The following is an 18,905-nucleotide window of genomic DNA, read 5'->3' as shown; positions in this document are numbered from 1 at the left end:
TTGGAACCTCGATCTCTTCTAAAGCATCGTGCAATCTATTACGTCAAAGCAAAGAAACGTCACTCTGAAAGTGTGGCGTGACGTGTTAGTTCTAAAGATTCATCGAGGGTAATTAGCGAGCGCAATTTTTGTTTCTATAATGACGTTTGTCTCGGTGACTTTGGCATCATAAGCAGTGGAAAAACAGGTCCCTGCCAGACTTGCTTGACATGACCTCATTTACATGATATACACACGTGTGATTTGAACGATTATTATCTCACGGGTGTCTCTCTCACGTATGTAGGATAAAACTTTAAATTGATCTTACAAAATGGCGGGCGATGATCAAAGAACATCGTGAGAGACTAGTTTTCTCCGATGTGATTGTTTACCAGCCGATAGAGCTATTTTAGATGGAAGCGTATGCCATCTGGTGACAGCTGTTCATTAACCAGTGTGTTCGTAGGAGTGCTTAATTTCTCTGCAGAAGATCCATGCGTGAAAATCGGTGAAGTCTTTCAGCAAATGTCGCAGTTTGTAAGCGAGTGCTACAGGTGCAAAATCTCAAACAACATATCACGTGAGAGATATGAAACCTGGCTAGCTAGAACCTCCAAGCACCAGTCCACATAAATCAAAAACTACCGCCCACATCAGCCCATTGCTGAACGTTCATCTGAAAAGGGCTGCATTGCAATTCTACAGGGATCTTCCAAATCTTGATCCAGTTGACTCTGGGTGGTTGTAGGATGGGCAGAAAACCGCCTGGAGTAGAACCTACACCAACTGAAGTCAGGCTAATTTTGAAGTGTGGCTGTGGAGAAATTTACCATGTGCAACAGCATGCTGTGGTTGCGCAGTCGGTCAATGTGCGTGTGCCATCTTATGTCGATGTCTACTCCTTGGAAATTGCACAAATCCGCACTGGTCATCCATCGTAGTCATCCGCACTGGGTATGTGCAACAGTCACCTTCACCGGTCACCAGCACTGGTCATCTGGATCGGTCATCCACACTGGTCATCATTTGCGGTCATCCGCACTGGTCATCCTTTTGTGATCATCCGCACTATTCATCCTTCATGATCATCTGCACTGGTCATCCGCACAGGTCATCCTTCATGATCATCTGTACTGGTCATCTGCACTAGTCATCGTCCATGATAATCTGCACTGGTCATCCGCACTAATCATCCGCACTCGTCATCCGCACTGGTCATGTTTCATGATCATCTGCACTGGACATCCGCACCGGTAATCCGCACTGGTCATCTGCACTGGTCATCCTTCATGGTCATCTGCACAAGTCATCCACACTGGTCATCCGCACTGGCAATTCTCACCGGTCACCCGTACTGGTAATCTACATGACATCCTGCGTAATCATCGGGCGTGGTCATTTATTGGTCATCAGGCATAGTCATCCGCTACCATTTCGGCAATTGAAAAAAGGATCGATGGTGGCTGCCCTCAAACTGGAAACTCACTGCATGACCATGTCATCTTGTGTGGTAAACCAGCGTGGTCATCCCGCCTGGTCATCTGGAGTGGTAAACTACACATCATCCTGTGTGGTCATCGGCGAGGTAAAGTGCATACTAACCAGTATCCCTGGTTCGTCGCCATGACCTTTACGTTATGAGATAGAGGTCTTTTGTATATTGAGACATGGTACATCAGGTTTAGCCTCTTGACATGACGCCTAATACACCTCCTCGGGGCGTCACTAACTGACACAACACTGAATCAATCAATGAGTCTTATATCGCGCATATTCCGTGGGTACAGTTCTAGGCGCTCTGCAGTGATGCCGTGTGAGATGAAATTTTATACGGCCAGTAGATTGCAGCCATTTCGGCGCATATTTACCTTTCACGGCCTATTATTCCAAGTCACACGGGTATAGGTAGACAATTATTAACTGTGCCTAAGCAATTTTGCCAGGAAAGACCCTTTTGTCAATCGTGGGATCTTTAACGTGCACACCCAATGTAGTGTACACTGTGTATAATTATGGTGTCAATCGCTTGGCGCTGTGACACTTTACAAGGCCTTTCGTCTGATGTATACATTCCTCACCTGACTAGATCTTTTTTTTTAAAAAGAGCACAAGATAACTTTAAGTTATTCTGGATATTACAGCACTTTTCCAGGATTAAGTTGTTATCTGCTTGCTCACCGACCAAGTCACTCATTGATTCTGGAACCCACCAGGATGGTAGGGTCACTTCAACGACGAGCGCTTCATAAGCTGTCTCCACCTCTGGCGGCTGTGAGCAATTTTTGGGAAGTTGCAAAACATTTCCCAATCCACTCTGTAATGATATCTGTCCCTCTGTTCATTTGTCTTCTCTTCTTCTTCTTCTTGTTGCCGCTACACGTGGAGACCAGTCCAATTTAGAAATGTAGTGGTCATCTGCAGGGACGCCGCCGTGCCGTACAGCTTATCCTGGATGGGGGTCGGCTCCGGCCACATCTTCCTTCTCAACAACTGGAAGTTCCCGCAGTCTTGTAGGATGTGGTGGGTGTCCTGCTCTGCTTCTCCACAGGGACACATCGGGGACGGCACAACTTTCAGCTTTGAGTGGAGGTGTTTGTTCAGCCTGTTGTGCCCTGTTCGCAGCCTAAAGATGGTAACCTGCTCTGGTCTTGTGAGCAGGTGAAGGCTGTCTTTTTGAGCCGGGGTTCGGAACAGGGCTTTAGTGATGGTATTTAGCTCGGCAAGGCTCACGGCGTTGTCTTCTTGTTCTTTTTCTGCACCTGATTTTGCCAGGTCATCGGCTTTCTCATTTCCCTCTATGCCTCTCATTTGTCTTCTCTATCTTCTCTTTCCGCGCACCATACCCTGTAAGATGGTCTTGGAGAGCCCGCCTGTTCTTGTTACATTGCCATACAATCTCAGCTTCGTCTTCTTGACAGTGATCTTTGTAGTGATGCACGTGCTAAGTGATGGTTTTGCAGACATTAAAATATATGACATTGAAATTGTTTTACCTTGAAAACGTGTGACCTTCAGTGTTGGTGAACGTTTTTATTCATGGCAAGTTTTAAGAAGACATTTCGTCATTTTATCTTCAAAAATAGTATAATCCTTTATCATTTGAATGAACATTTGACATTCATATGACCTTGAAATGCGATGAAGGTCAAGCAAAGTGCAACAGTAATCAAAGCCCACAACACATATAAGCTTAAACCAATTAGCTGTAACTGAACAAATATATTGCTAAAACTAACTATAATCATCCTGCTCCGTTAACCAGTTTTAACGGTCCCTCAACAGACCAGCCATTCGGGTTATAGTGTCTGCTAATCATGTAACTGTTGTTATGCATATTAACTCCCGTTTTATCTCCCGGAAAACATAAATAAATACAGTTCTGCTAGTTTATAGCATGCAGTTTCGACTATTTTGCAGTCTGGAATCCATCTTGTCCGCCATCTTGAATACATCAAAATGCCCAAGGATGACAGAGTGTCATCCGTCGGATCTGTAATCTACAGATATCACAGAGTTCAAAACAGTCAAAACATTCTCCGAGGTATTTTTTTAGGGGTTAAGGTCAAAATCGGGAAATGACGACCTGACTATTGGTGTTGCACTTCTATTTAATATTAATTATTATACAAACTTACTTAACAATGTGTATGTCATCGAGAGCAGCTGGTGCAGTTTTCTTGGCAGCATGCCCCTTCCACATACATTTGTAGTGTGTACAAGTTTTGTCTGCTGGCACAGTGTCGATTCCTTCAGCCGTGTAGTGTGAAGCAGCAAAAAGTGTGGCAGCCACATGGTTGCAAGACTGTCCTTTCTGTGTAAAAACAACAACACACAATCAAATTCCGTTTGTGTCATCTTGATTTTCCTAACCTGCTAATAACAATTAACTTTATCTTTCCTAGGAATTCCTACAGAGAGCTTGTAAGCGCATGCTGTTGATATCTATATAAAATATATACCGGCTCAGAATGGAATTTGATCTTACTGCAGTGATAACCTTCATTGACAAGAGGATTCACAAACTCATGTGTACACACATTAAATAAAACTCCGCACTCAGGTACCTGGTATATTGAACATGCCTAGCCAACATGGCATGGTCTCCTGGAGATACTGATTGAAATTACATAAACATGCTGCTCATAACTTTGTCAAAAAAGACAGCTTTTGCATGCAGACATTTTCAGTAGAGAATTATGAATCTCTGTGTGTGTTTGTCACTTTGTGTGCCATGCATTATATGACTGAGTATGAAAACTGATTGTGTAAGATACCAAGTAACGCAGCCATCAAGTTAATCCCACAAAACATACAAGGCCAACAACACTTACCCAGCAATACACTCGCAGTAGGCTCCAAGTGCCTGTCCGGTCAGCATACACTTCGTTGCGAGTCTGCTTCATTGACGTCAGCACACTCGCTCTGAGTCTGATCACCACAGTTGCCATGCAGAAAGACATTTTATGCACACAGAATGTCTATCGTTTACCCCAAGGTTTCGCATTCTTTGCGCTGGATGCGTCGTATAACTTGTCGAACGTCGACGCAGTAGTATCAGTAAGAAAGTTGATCCAGAGATCTGTAGATCTCAGTGTGGTCGATCACCTCTGCTTCGCTTATATAGGGGAAGTTCGCCAAGTCTTTCGTCCATATACCACCAATAGCTGTTTCAAACCATACCTTCGTGCATGTCCTTGACTTTTTGTTCATGATTTTGAACAAGATAATCCGTTTTCTTGCAGAATTTCTCAAAGTAATCCTCTGGCAATAGTACTTCGAGCACCGAAAGTGAAAGAGGTATTTCAGCCTGCCCCTTAGTTCCAGTTATCAGAGAGAGGCTGCCGTGCCCTAAAATCTGATTGGTCGAAACGCTGGGGGCAAAGGTTATACGAAAAACGTCTATTGGATATTGTTAAAAAGGTGTTTGGGGAAAGCTCCTTTGAACGGAATCGAGGTAATAATACACCACTAAACAGTTCCGACGTTTACATGGAACAAAGAAGGAAAATCACGTGACCGCACAGACGCCTCTCATTGGCTGCGTCATTTTTTCGAGGAAACAAATCGTCTGCAACACAGCTTTGCGTATGTTCTGCGACTGACGAGTCAGACACTTGTGTTTATTTTGTTGTTTTGTCGATGTAAATTCAGCGATTATCGATTTTAACAATGGCATGTCACTGCCCGATGATTGATTGTGACAACGGAAGCTACCGTCTTCAAAATGGAAAGCTAAACTTTGCAAAATTCACCAGGTTTCACACGAGTCTGTGGTGTTCATGCCAACCACCGTTCAGGTAAGCGCAACACTAACAGTTCTTGATCAACTTATTTTATTGCCTGACATTCATGCGATTTATTGGTTTTTTTCTGCAAATTCCATAGCATGATTACAAAACCGTTTAGCTAGACCTGCATTTATACAGCTTTGAATGTTACAAAAACTGCACACCGGCACTGCATGAAATACTTGTTTGGATCTGCCGTGTATGAGGTCAAAAAATGTGGCTAACTTTCTGTGTTAGTGTGTTTACGTTTCTTGTTTTTTTGTTTTACTTCATGTTGTTAGAGCATGGCTGTGATTAAAAAGCAATAACAAATTGTTTTGTAGAGCCATAAATTGTTAAATCTGATATGGATCTGTCTGTTTTCAACAGCTTGCATCCGCATCCAACACACAAGAAGAACCCAGCACAACGAGATTAAAGTGGATTCGACTCATCAGCCGTGTTGACACAACAGCGGACGGAAGGCACAAGCTTTTTTTCACCTGCAAAAGATGCAAGGGTTTGTTCTCGACACTTTCTTGATGGCACACCAACTGCAGAGAACTCTTTCCCAACACAAAACTTGGGATACCCTGGATTTCAACACAGAGTAAGTTTTTTGTTAAATAACTTTCTTGTTATATTTTGTGTGTGTACGCAGTAAAGAAGATGGGAAGGTGTTGAATGTATTTGTTCACACATGCTGTTCCTAGTATCACTATGATGTGTCTGTGCCTTACAGCTTGAGTGATTTAATTGACTTTTCGTCTGTTCGTGTGTTCTGAAATCTGAACAAGAATAAATATCAATCAATATCAATATATGAGAGAATAGGAGAGCTCTCCATAGAAGCCAAAGGAACAAAAACAAGTGTACCGGGGAATTCACAGAGGGAGTTCTGTATTGCACTGAAAATGACTACAGTGGGTCCAAATGACCACCTTTATAAGTTGAAGTTGGGGGCATTGAACCCAAACGGACAACATATGTGGAGAACCCTGCATGAAGATGTAATACTACCATAAATACTGACAGAATGAACCCTGTTTGGCAATGTTTCAGACAGCAAGTAAGAGTGCTGATAGACATACCGACCCCTACCAGAGCACCGGCTAGGCAGAAGAAAATGGGCAATGCGAGATCTGGAATTCCAGTTTGAGACGTGCCAGGCCCAAGGATCATCAAGGGAGAGGAATGGTGCAGCTAGCTGATTGCCAGAAAAGTGTGACTCTGGCCCTGAACAAGACCCATTCGCAACAGAAACATTTCTGGGTGCTCTTGTTTTTGCTTATTTGTTGATAGATTTTTTTGTATAAGCAGATGCCAACTTAATGCACACCCGTTATGCGCAATCTTATTGCAATGATTAAGCTGACTAAGGAGAACAATAGACTGAAGAGACAAGTGAGTGTGTTCAAACTACAGATTGCAAACATGGCTAAGAAAAAGAACGCAGACAAGAAAAATCCATGGTTATTCAGAAATCTGATTTCTCGCAGAACATATCATATTGCACTGGTATAGCCACGACCAGTCTCTTCCAATTAATTCATGTTTTTAGTGTCACCCTTTGCAACAAGAAGATGGCAGGAAAAAGTCAAAAATTCTAAAAAGACAAGAATTTTTAGCGATCAACCAATGAGTATTGACCCTAAACGTTATAGTATAGATGAGATGTTGTTTATGCAACAGAGACGAGGATTAGACCTTCAGGATCTAGTCTATCGGTTTCGCTAATATAGGTAGAATAAAGTACATGTCACCAGAGTGGCCAAGGGCAACCTTAAACAATTTACTGGTTTGTTTTCATTTGTTTGAATGTTTCTCTCTTCTTCCTGCGCACAGTCTTCTCTCCATAATGTTCATGTCCCCTGTGCATACCATAACATGTTCTGAGGAAAAATGTTTGCTTGGCTCACTTTCTGTGTGTGTCTTTATTGATGTTTGTATGATGCAATGAGTGTGTCAGAACAAAATCTGAGTTCTCGTACTTTGAAATGGAGAATGAGAGACAAGACAAAGCATTACAGCACAAAGTCAAACATATCAGCACTTGCAAACAAAATGCACACAATACAGTCAGCTAAAAAAACTTTACTTATGTTGTTAAACGTTATCACTAGCAGCAGATCAAATCTGGTTTTGACAAAGATGCAATCAGGGGCTTCCTCCTTCAAAATGACTTGCAGGCTGTTGCACATGGTCAAAAACACTGCCAAAAGGGAGAAAAAAAGAAAATAATCAATATGAGAAAGAGAAAGGAGACAACAACTTTTACTAAAGCATCATTTAGGACAATTTACCAAGTTGTACATAACAAATTGCTCACAAATTTGAGTGCAACTTGCATGAAGAGCATTGCAAAATTAAGACAGTTGCAGGGATGGCCAGATCTCAACTTGCCAGACAGGTGAGTCATTTCAAGAAAGTCCTGTCCACCAAAAAGAATTGCTTGCCGGGTACAAACCACAGTTGCTATAACTGCATTGTTTATATAACGTTTTGAAACTAGAGTATACAACCAGAAGTGTTGCATTTGACGAGAATTTTCACTAGCCAACCAGGCGAGTTGCCAAGCGGTTTTAACTAGCACAGCGGATTTTTTGTACTCGCCCCTGGCCATTAGTCAGATGATTTGATCATCCCTGAATTTAGAAAGTCGGTTCAGTCATTGCTGATTAACTGTATCACTATCAGTATCACTGCACTTTTCAAAAATTATATGTATATGACAGCGACAGGCATAATTTTAGTGTGTATTAATACTAGTATGCTGGTTTTTCAGATTTTGACACATTCCCTGTTCACTGAAACCAAAATGTTGTTAGGCCGCACAAACCATCTTGCAATTCAACTTGAACCATTCTCTTTTTCAAAAGTAAAGTGCAAATATGACTTATTTAAAAAAGTAGAGAGGTTTCCTACCTGTAAGCCTTTCCTCCTTAAAACTCGTTGACGAGGCGATGCATGAGGTCGAGCTCACACTCACAGGCAGCCGGCGATGAAGACGCTTGGCCACAGGAATCGCCCATCTTGCTGCCTTTCAATCCAGTTGTGATGATGAATGGATCAGGATAAAGCACCCCTTTCACATACAACTTCTGCTTGTACTCCCGAAGAAGCACCCTCTCTGCATTTTCTGCTTCACGGTCGACAGGAATCCCATCTCCCAAGTTCCAAAGCAGGAAAAGCTCTAAAACAAAAAGGCCTTGAGATCAAATCACAGTTTTTCGCACCTGTGGAAGGCATTCTTTTTTCCCCCTCATCACCATTTTGTATGTAAACGTACAAAATACTCACTGACTCAGCTATACAAACTGGCAGGCAACTTTGTATGCATGTTTGTTGTTTCTTATCTTACCCATACGTCAGATTGAAAATGGAAAACTTTTGCATACACTATCGCAACATGTATGCATCACGAATCGGAATATAGTTATGCTTCATAGTAAGTTAGATTCCGTGGACAGATCAACGGCACTTATTCAAGTTTTTGACTTTAATCAACTGAAAAGTTAAGCGTATCTGAAGAGAGAGCACTTACTAAGTTACTGTTAGTGTTACAACTGAACTTACAGGGCAGAAAACCGGTCTTGGGAATGAACAACACCTCAGGAGATCGTTTGAGCATCTGGATAGGGAGGTGTTTGTACAACTCTACAAGAGTCTTGTCAGGCCAATCCTTGAATATGGACATTCAGCATGGCAACCACAGCAAAAACTGCTGTGCAAGGAAATAGAGGACGTACAGAGAAGGGCTACCAAACTGATATCGGCTCTCAGTGAGAAAACTTACCCAGAACGACTAGCTATACTCAAACTACCCAGTCTCGAACACAGGCGTCTCCGAGGTGACATGATCGACCTCTACAAGTATATGCATGGGATCTACGACACAGGCAACCCGAATTTCCAGCTGGCCGAAACCAAAGACACTAGAGGAAACAGCCTCAAGTTGTATAAACCATTTTGTAGGCTGAACGTTCGGAGCTGCTTCTTCGCAGAAAGGGTGATTCCTCACTGGAACAGTCTGCCAGAAACAGTTGTGACAGCACCATCAGTGAACAGTTTCAAAGGAAGGCTGGACAATTTCTGGGCAGACAGACCAGAGAAATTCTCGCCAATGTGCTACCAATAACCGCCCGCGCATGCCACCAAAAAAAGTGTTATTGGAGTACTATTCGACAGGATCGATGAACAGGCCTAAGGCCGGCCTTAAACATCGCAAGTTCAAGTTCAAGTTCAAGTTCAACACATCGCATCATTGCAAAGAGTAAATAACGAAAGAAATAAAACTTACCTAGCTACAAGTTCCTCGTGTGCACCTTCCACACTCTTTTTCCGTACACACGACAAGGTTTTCGATGCTTCAGTGCTCCACAGTCGCACCTTCTGGATGGAAATCTCGCTCAAATCGCACATGTTTCAAGTTGCTGAGAAACCAGCACGACGCGTTGTTTACTCGAAAAAATGCTACGCATGCGCACTGTCGCAATGGCCGCGGAACTGTTTAGTGGTGTATTGATTTCAAAACCAGGTGTTTGTTGTGGCTAAGTGTCTGTTCTACACGAACATTATATAGCCTAACTTGTTAATCTGTGTCCGAATAATGAACTGTTAATAAAGTTACTCGTATGAAGGAACTATGATGCCAAACGCATAGGTCCTCACCCTCCCCCCCCCCTTTTACTACGTACACTTTCACACTCATACAACCAAATGGACACATTAACTGTGACACACACACACACACACACACACATCCACACACGAACACATAAACAAACAGACAAACAAAGCGGGTAGATGCGCAGGTCCGCTTCGTAATGCCGTAATGGACGCCCACTCACTTAGTAGATTCCTTTATTAAACTATTTATCTGTCACTATTTCTCAAAACTTCGCTTTCTCGCACTCAAGACGACATGCACAGACACAAAGACACACGGGCACACCCACGCCCGCCCGCCTGCACGCACTCACACAACAAACAACACACACACACACACACACATGAGGAAGGGATAATCACACATAGTGCGCCAGTGACTCGAGGTTAGAATGGTGAGGTGGGGTCTGAGGCTGGTAAGGGATTTGGGGGTAGGACCGACGAGAGGGCACGGATTCGGCGGTTCGCCGTGTTGAGTCAACTTCATATGTAGGCGATCAACAGCCCCAGCCGATCTAGATCAAGTCAAAAGTAAAGTCGACAAGGATACGAACAGGTTTACCGAAAAACATCGATCCCAAGAACTCATGTTGTAACTTTTCAAAGCAGTTACATTCAATCAAAGTTCCATCCACATTAAACCGAACGGGAATCGTCAAAAATCTACGCAACTTCACTGCAATGTCGAAAACGAACTCATAATGTCACCGCAGATCTATAGTTGGTTTTGGTTTTGTGTCGCAGCAAAGAAACGAAATAAATCTCCGGCTTTTATTTCACACTAAAAAACCGTTCATTTAGCGGGTTAAGAGAAAGGGAGAATGTACGTTCTGGCTCACCGATTCCGACAGACCCTAAATATTAACGCAAAATAGGCTTCTGGACTAAACTTTTACTAAAATGAAACATGCGACAAAATCAGAAAAATACTGCATAAATCCATACAAAAAAAATACAGTAAAGTAAGGTTGTTTTGAACCAATGCCGGGTCTGTCGGAATCAGTAACCCAGAACGTACATTCCCCCTTTCTCTCTGTGCAACGCTAAATTTAGTTTCCATTGAAATATTAACTAGTTGCAGCCAGCGTGCGTATTGATCCAATCTGCCCGTCGGTCGGCTAGCCATAACTACCGTATTGATCTGGTAAAAACAAACAGCAAGCTTGTCTTCTATACTGATTCCTCCAATGGCAAGACAAGATTAAATCATGTGATAGCAACAGTTACGTCACGTCCGCCCACCACTTGGTATTGATTGTAACATAGCCTGGTGATTTTGCCATTTCATTCCGGACTCGCCCGCCGTGCAGTTGTGTTTTCTGTGAGAGAAGTGTTTTTACTGTCACTATATTTGCTAAATATTTATGTCTCAAGATAGCATTTCTGAAGAATTAGAGAGAGAACTTCTTCCTCAAGATATGGATCAACAAAGCAGATGGAGTGTAGAACAACTTGGCATCATTGAGGAGCATATATTTCATCATAATAATTATGTTGATGTATTGAATAGAATGAAAAGAGAAGGGCCATCAGAAAGTAGGAAACTACCTAGATTTCTCTCCCAACCAAAAAGAAAACTGACATCTCTGTATGGGGAGCAGGTAAAAAAACGAAAGGTTATGTCACCAGAAGAACTCCATCAATACTTGCAGTCAAAAGAGGTTGATGTGAGTAAGACAGTTAGGAAAGAAGTTTTCTTTTTTTCCTCAGAGAAAATAGGGTCATCAGATGCTGCTATTGAAAAGCTGAAGGAAGGATACAGGCAGATTCAAAGACAGGAGGCCACCAGTATGTGTTTTAACCTTCAGTATGGTTCTCTTCTGGATGCATCTTTCAAATTCTTTCAGGAAGAAAAGGAACGAGGAATTCACAAAAACAAGTGGGAAGAGTGGTTGCAGGCAAACATTGGCATCTCACCAGCTTATTCACGCAAACTGAGAGAGATTGCTCGTTTGCTGAAACCATACTTTAGCAGGTTTTCTACAGTTGGTCTGTCTTTCATTGAAATCTACTCTCTGAAAAAAGATTTGAAGACAATGTTTGAAAGTAATGAGGAGATTAGAAAATATTGGACTTCTCCCATGCAAGAACCACTACAACTCCAAACACGATCCTCTCAGGTAGAAAACACTCAGTTGTGAGAAGTCAGTCACGGTTGAGCAGAGCGCTCCAGGCTGGAGCGCCAGGTCTTTGTATTGCCTGCTATTGATGTTTCTTCCAACCCGTCACTACACTCAGTTGTGAGAAGTCAGTCACGGTTGAGCAGAGCGCTCCAGGCTGGAGCGCCAGGTCTTTGTATTGCCTGCTATTGATGTTTCTTCCAACCCGTCAAACAACTTCTAAAGGCTGCCTTTTCAGGCGGCCGCCGAGTGCACTTTATGCAAATGACTTGTTTATTGATTCAAGCTTTGACAAGTGTACTTGGTGGCTGCTTTGAAACTCAACAAAGCCTAGTACTCCCCTTTCACAAACACTTCCCAAACGCAAGCAACTTCCTTTTCCCCGCTGCAGTCAGAACAAAGCTGTCATAGCGGGTTTTCCCGATTGACAAAAATTCTTATTACACACTCATACTATTTGCGTTTATTCTCCAGTGGCCAATTGCATAAGAATATTCTGGTGATGAATAAACGCGCTTTGTGTCATTAGCATCTAAAGATTTCTTGTTTACAATAGTTGTGTTGATCTGATGAAGCGCGGAACTGATCTTAGGGTTGTCATGGTGAAACACTCGCTTCTGAAACAGTGCTTCCTTGTAGTTATCATGCGATATGCTCGACTTTACAACCTGTTTGCTTACACCCTTTGCTTTTTTAACCACCCCTTTCTCACTTGCAACACTGTACATCTTTGCACGCAATCCAACATACTCCTTAATTATCTTCCCATTCATTTCATCTTTCATCTTTCCAATAACCTTCTTGTTAACATTTGAGTGCAATGGTGATTCTTTAGGGTAGTCGCAAGTGTCATAAAAAGAATCTTTTCCTTTTACTGCAGGACTTTCAGCTTCTAGATCTTTGTAAATGTCATCCGCTGGAATGTCAAGTAAGAATGAATCTGTGTCTGTGTAAAGTACTCTCGATTTGGGATATCTTGGTTTCAAATAATCATACAAAAACTCAAGCATCAACAGTTTTGACAACTCTAGCACAGTAAAGCCTATGAATACTGGTTTGTCAAGCTTGACTACAAGTTTTTTCATTAAGATACCATACAGCTGTTCATGAAAGTATTTAAAGTCTTGATACTGTGGTTTGGATGTCAGCTTGATGGCCTCATTTTCTCTTGTAACAAGTCTAACATCCTTTCTCTTGTGTGGGTTTTCCATTGTCTTACCAAAGCAACTGTTGTTCATCAGTTTAAAAAAGTCTTTCTCTGATGCATCAGCGGCTTTGGTTCTCAGTTCTGTGTTTTTCATGATGTAAGGTTTCATAAACTGTTCTTGATCAAATAAAATTATACGATGAACAGCCTTCAAAATTAATCCATGTCTAATGTAAAACTGTAACAGTCTGTAGTGACACACATACTTCTTTTTGTGAAACAGATTGGGCACCAGCTTTGGAGGTTCTCTTGGGTTTACTTTTAACCTCTCAGCCGCTAAAGGATAATCATTATGTAGATCATGAAGTGATAGTGGATAGTCTAAGTCAACTTCTAGTATCCATCCCTTTCGACTGTCTGGGCCTGCTTTTAATATTGTCAGCACAACACATTGTGAAAATGGTCCTGAATAGATCTTAAAGTTCCGAAGTGGAAGCGTCTGACACATTGCCCAACCATACAAATTGTTTGCATCTAGATACATGATGTAATTAGAAGGTTTCATAGGATCAAAGTCGTCCAAGTATTTGTTGTTGGCTTTGCAGTAATTGTGTGAAGCCATACTGATTCCTCCACGTAGTCCATTTTCAATCATCTGAAGTGTAGGTAGATCTGATAGCAAGTCAATCTTTACTCCTGTAAATCTAAGAAATGCATCCCAGCTCATGCCTGGTGCAGATATGTAATGTGAAGGATCTAGATTGTAGTGCTTCATACATGTTCTTCTGTAATTCTCAAATATATCTGCAAGTAAACAAACATCAGCCAACAAATATTGATCATGATAATCACCCATTGTATTACATCCTAATTTATTCCATGCAGTCTTAGCGTGTTCATAGTCTTCGTCACTTATACCTTTACCCTTCAGCCGTGAGAAGTAAGCATCCTTTGGTGGTAACTCATCTTCATCAAACCTCTCCCACGAATCCATGTATTCATATGGATAGACTCCCTTTCTAACTAAGTCACTGTCAAAGTACTTACATGTGATTGGGAAAGCAGTTAGTGATGAAGATAAAGACTCAAGTGTTCCCATCAGATGTTGAGCAGAATCGTAGAAGTGTAAACTATTCAGAGTAAAGGCCATGTACTTTTCTGAAGACTGCGCAATGCATCTTGCTTTGTATTCATCAGTTACTGCCTGCATGATCAGATGTGAATCATAACCGCGCAAGTTATGGAAGAAGATTGGAAGCTTCCAAGTCTTAGGATCAAACTTTAATTGTAGATTACATTTGCTGTGTGCTGCTCCTCGGAACTGCCCACTTACATGATCATGATCTCTTACTATTGGATTGTCTGTGTTTGGTGTTAGACTTTGTTCGCATATCCAACACTGTGTGGTAGAGTTAAACTGTTCTTGGTCTTCAGGTTTCATAACAATGTCTGAAAGATTCAGTTGTTTGGAGCAGTCATTTCGCACTTGGTTCATTTGCTGTAAGAAGTTCTTTGCTGCATTAGGTCCTCTGTACAATTGCGGTTTAGAATGTTTACCATCTGAACTAACAACAATAAATGCATATGAACAGACTTGATGATTACTTAGAGTTACTGTTTTAGGTAGGTCTTTTGGTAAAGGTCCTTCATATGGCACAATGATAGATTCAAAGTCAGCATAAACAACATAAGGACTTTTCTGTAGTTTGCATACATTCTTAAAATACACTTTGCTGTCTGGCGGTGGTGTTGTTAACTTCACAACCGCATCATCAACGCTCTTACAATGTTGCTTGTGTATAAGTGCTGCATGAATTGATGGAATACGCAAGAGACATCGCCTACAAAAGTCTTGTTTACTATTGTGATTGCTTGTGCTCGCCATCAGTCTACTCATTGTACGAATCAAAGTGTAATGATATGTTACACCATCAGTCATTAGTAACATGTCAACATGGTTAGTATCACAATCACCAATCGTTGGTGAGTTCTTTGATATTCTGACTGGTTTCAGTTCATCTTCCTCATCCCACGTGTAAACATTTACGGTGATGGGTTTGTTTTGCTGTTCAAATTTGTCAATGCTTGTAATGCTGACAGGAAATTCAATACCAGTAAAGTTTAGTTTATTTCTGTATGCATGATAGTTAGACACTCTTTCTGCATTTTTCTTTACACTGTACAGTCTTGCCAGAACACACCACATAAAACATTTGTCATCATCATTCTTTATGTTCAGCACAGCACGTTTTTTGACAAGAGCAGGAGGTAAAGGTATGTAACTTCTACCTCTGATGGGGGCAAATTTACTTAGCTTCAATTCTATTTTTAGAATTTCACCTTCTGACCATCCGGATCCTTTCATCTTTGCATCCTCTGCAGCTTGCTCAAACCGTTTCATCATTTCATCTGCCCAGTTTCCATTCAATTCTGTCATAGAATTAAGTGCTAGTTGTCTGGTTGAAACATGAACTTCTAGCACCTCATCACTGACTGTTTTGTATTTTATTAAACTGACTATCTGCACTTTTACTGGAGGTTCAATCAACAAATTGTTTGGAATTTGTTCAATAGCGTCTTGCACACTGGACTGCACATTTTGAGGATCCGTTACTTGTAATTCAACGGTGTCAAATACTGTCGATAAAGATTCTAATACAGAGTCTTCCATCGCTGTGAGTTTGATTTTATAACTCAAAATAAAAATATAAATTAAAAAAATGAAGTTGCTTAGAATTCTTTCTCAGAGCTTCCATTTTTGTTAACACTATAAAATCTGAAATAAAAAATCATTTAACATTTGTACCACGTGGAACTAATTGTAATTCCTCTTTTACAAAGGCTCTTTGCGGTGCTGGTTCTCTCAAGTAATATATAGGTGGATTTGTCTCTACTACTCTCTTGATTTCATGAATGTCAATACTCCAGATTGGATCCGTTGCACGCTTCCTGCTGTCACCCTCAGCTTCACCGGGTGCATATAAATATCTGACTTTCTGATTGAAAGGTAGTAATGCCACTGGTGTTGTTGACTTTGGAGCAACAGGTATTGTTTTCTGTTTGATTGCATCAACTGGTCTTAACCCTGTAGCTTTAAATACCTCCAGATTCATTGCTCTAAGTACTGATGGTAATCTTTTGACCCATTCAGTGTTACGCAATTTACTTTCTGTGTCCAAAAATTCCTGATGGTACTGATATGAAAACAGTTTTTCTGCCAACTGTTTGTTAAAGCTCTCAACAATAGCCTGTGACCTGTGGTTTCCTGGAATACCTCTCTTCACTGTAACATGATGTTTTAACAGAAGCTGGTTGACAGCTCCTTTAAACTCCTTACCATCATCGCACTGAATCATTCTGGGATACTTTAGTGGTCCACGTCTGTAAATTTCTTGCAGGGCAACAGCTGTAGCTATAGCACTTTTCTCTGTCAACGGTTCAGCATCTTTGTATCTTGTTGCAACATCAACTACAGTCAGTGCATACTTATATTTCTTCCTTCTGACTGTGTCATGCGGTAAATACAGCAGGTCTATTTGATGAGTGTCATTCGGTTTAATGTTAACAAAGTGTGGTCGTGTAATTTTTCTTGGTGCAGGTAAATAGATCTGCCAAACTGCCTGCTTTGACAACCATTTCTTTGCTGTATCTTGAGAAACACCTGCTGCGTCACTGAGCTTGTCAATAGCAGTTCTTCCTTTCCAGTATCCTTTTGGGGAATAATATATTTTAGATAACAAAGCATCACTCATGGTTTTTTAAATGACAGAATATTAAGATTTGACAGCACGCGCAATAAAGTAAACAACAGCCATACCAATAACAATGAAAACAATCTCGCCCACCTTCTGCTCTTCTGAAGGTTGATAAAAGTCACCCAGTTTTGGAGGAGCACTTGTCTTCATTTTCTTTCCAGTTACAAGATAGTATTCTTGAATGGCTGCATCAACATTGTCAAAGGTTTTGTTTGCATGTCCTTGCTGCCTGAGTTTATCATTCATAAAGTCTAACTGCGCAATTCGTTTCTTCTCGTATTCATCCTGTGCTTTCGCCAGTTGTTCCATGGCTTTGTTGTGCCTTTCCCTCTCTTCACCATTTTGCAGTTTAGAAAACAAATAGTTGCTGCCAGAAAATGCAAGCGCATTTACAATCGCACCTCCCACCATCATAACCAAGCTAGCCATTTTATTGTCTTACATGTTTATATTTTCTGGAATAATTCCTTGCTTCACCAAAAAGTCTTTTGTTGCAAAGGAAGCTGTCACAACACCAATTAGTTTAGCACCGTCTTCGAAGTCTAACTTTCCCAAGTCGGCTGGTTTCATTCTGAGGAGACTTTTACCCAGCATTGTGTAACCTACACTCAAGCCTCCAATCACTGCAGCGTGATAAACTAGATTAACTATTGTCTTTTCAGAACTCATTTTTATGTTATCAAAATTAAAATATTAAAATTATTCCATATGAAATGAATCCACTGCAGGTACTACTGTGGGCTTTGTTATTGTTTGTACTGCTTTGTTTGTTGGTTTTGGTGTTTCTGATTTTGGTGTTTCTGATTTTGGTTTTTCTGACACTTTATATTTGCCTTGCCAAAGTTTGTAAAGCAAGTATCCACCTCCTCCAACAACAGCTGCTACAGCTACTTTTCTGTATGATAGAAATGAAGATTTTAATTCTTGATCAGTTTGTGTGACCTTAGTCACTTCAGGAATGTTTGGTGTCTGCTCAACCTCAGACATAATGTTCTGCTTTGCCTTTTGATTTAACTTTTTTTGTCTGTTCCATTCGGCTAGTTTTTTTCCTGCTTCTACTCTACCAGGTTTCTTTGTCACTGTGTTCACTTCTGGTATTTTCGTCTGCTCCACTGTCTGCTTCAACTGATCTGTCATCTTTTTTATTCTGAAAATTAATGTGTTTGAAAGTAATTAATCCAGCAACAAATGGTACTAATAAAGCACCAAATCGATAATACAGGCCACAGGCAAGAGATTCGAGGGACTTGGAAACAACAGGGTCATGAGTTAGATCATGTGTTAAGTCTTCCTCCGAGTCGAGAGGTGTAAAATGTCCAAAAATCTTTGTGTACAAACCTATAACAGTCTGTCCAATACTTCTAACCATCTTAGAACCAAGCACTGATTCATACCGTCCATGATACTTTTCTATATCTTCTGAGGAAAGATGTTGTACTTCTTCCACAGTTAACTGCCGCCCAAGGTAGTGTTTTGTTTTTCCACAAACAGCAAGTGAATACAATCTTTCTTTTTTATCAGGTATAGTCCTACTGTCACAGATTTCAATATCTGTAGCAGTCTGCATCAGCAATTCATCACAGTTCATTTTATTTTGATGCAGAATAAAATTAAAATCTAGAAATTAAACTTGAGTAAGAACTTGGGTAGGAACTTAACAAGAACTTAGGTAGGAACTTAAGTAAGAACTTAGGTAGGAACTTGACAAGAACTTGAGTAAGAACTTGACAAGAACTTGAGTAAGAACTTGACAAAAACTTAGTAAGAACTTGAGTACAAACTTGTCAAGAACTTGAGTAAGAACTTGACAAGAACTTAGCAAGGATTTCTACAAACATACATACTGAACTGGTTGATCAGTTTTTAAAACCAGTTTCGAGTGCTTAGAAGATTTCAGATTATTTTTTATTCTTTCTCTCTCCTGTTTGTTTTCAATGACATCATTTTCTCGAAGACACTCTTCAAA

At 40.9% G+C, this 18,905-nt stretch overlaps 2 long non-coding RNA genes across 2 annotated transcripts in view; both read left to right on the top strand.

The window, feature by feature from the left end:
- Positions 1-18,905, top strand: part of LOC138956350 (uncharacterized) — a 35,856-nt gene that overhangs the window by 3,592 nt on the left and 13,359 nt on the right. The gene's annotated exons all lie outside the window — the stretch shown is intronic.
- LOC138956352 (uncharacterized) lies at positions 4,948-7,116 on the top strand. The gene is made up of 3 exons (XR_011452621.1): positions 4,948-5,279; positions 5,640-5,859; positions 6,312-7,116. It is a non-coding gene; the product is annotated as an uncharacterized lncRNA (long non-coding RNA).

This window comes from Littorina saxatilis, unplaced genomic scaffold, assembly GCF_037325665.1.
Source record: "Littorina saxatilis isolate snail1 unplaced genomic scaffold, US_GU_Lsax_2.0 scaffold_565, whole genome shotgun sequence".
NCBI classification, from domain to species: domain Eukaryota; kingdom Metazoa; phylum Mollusca; class Gastropoda; order Littorinimorpha; family Littorinidae; genus Littorina; species Littorina saxatilis.
Note: the sequence above shows the minus strand (reverse complement) of the source record. Positions and strands in the feature narration are given on the sequence as shown.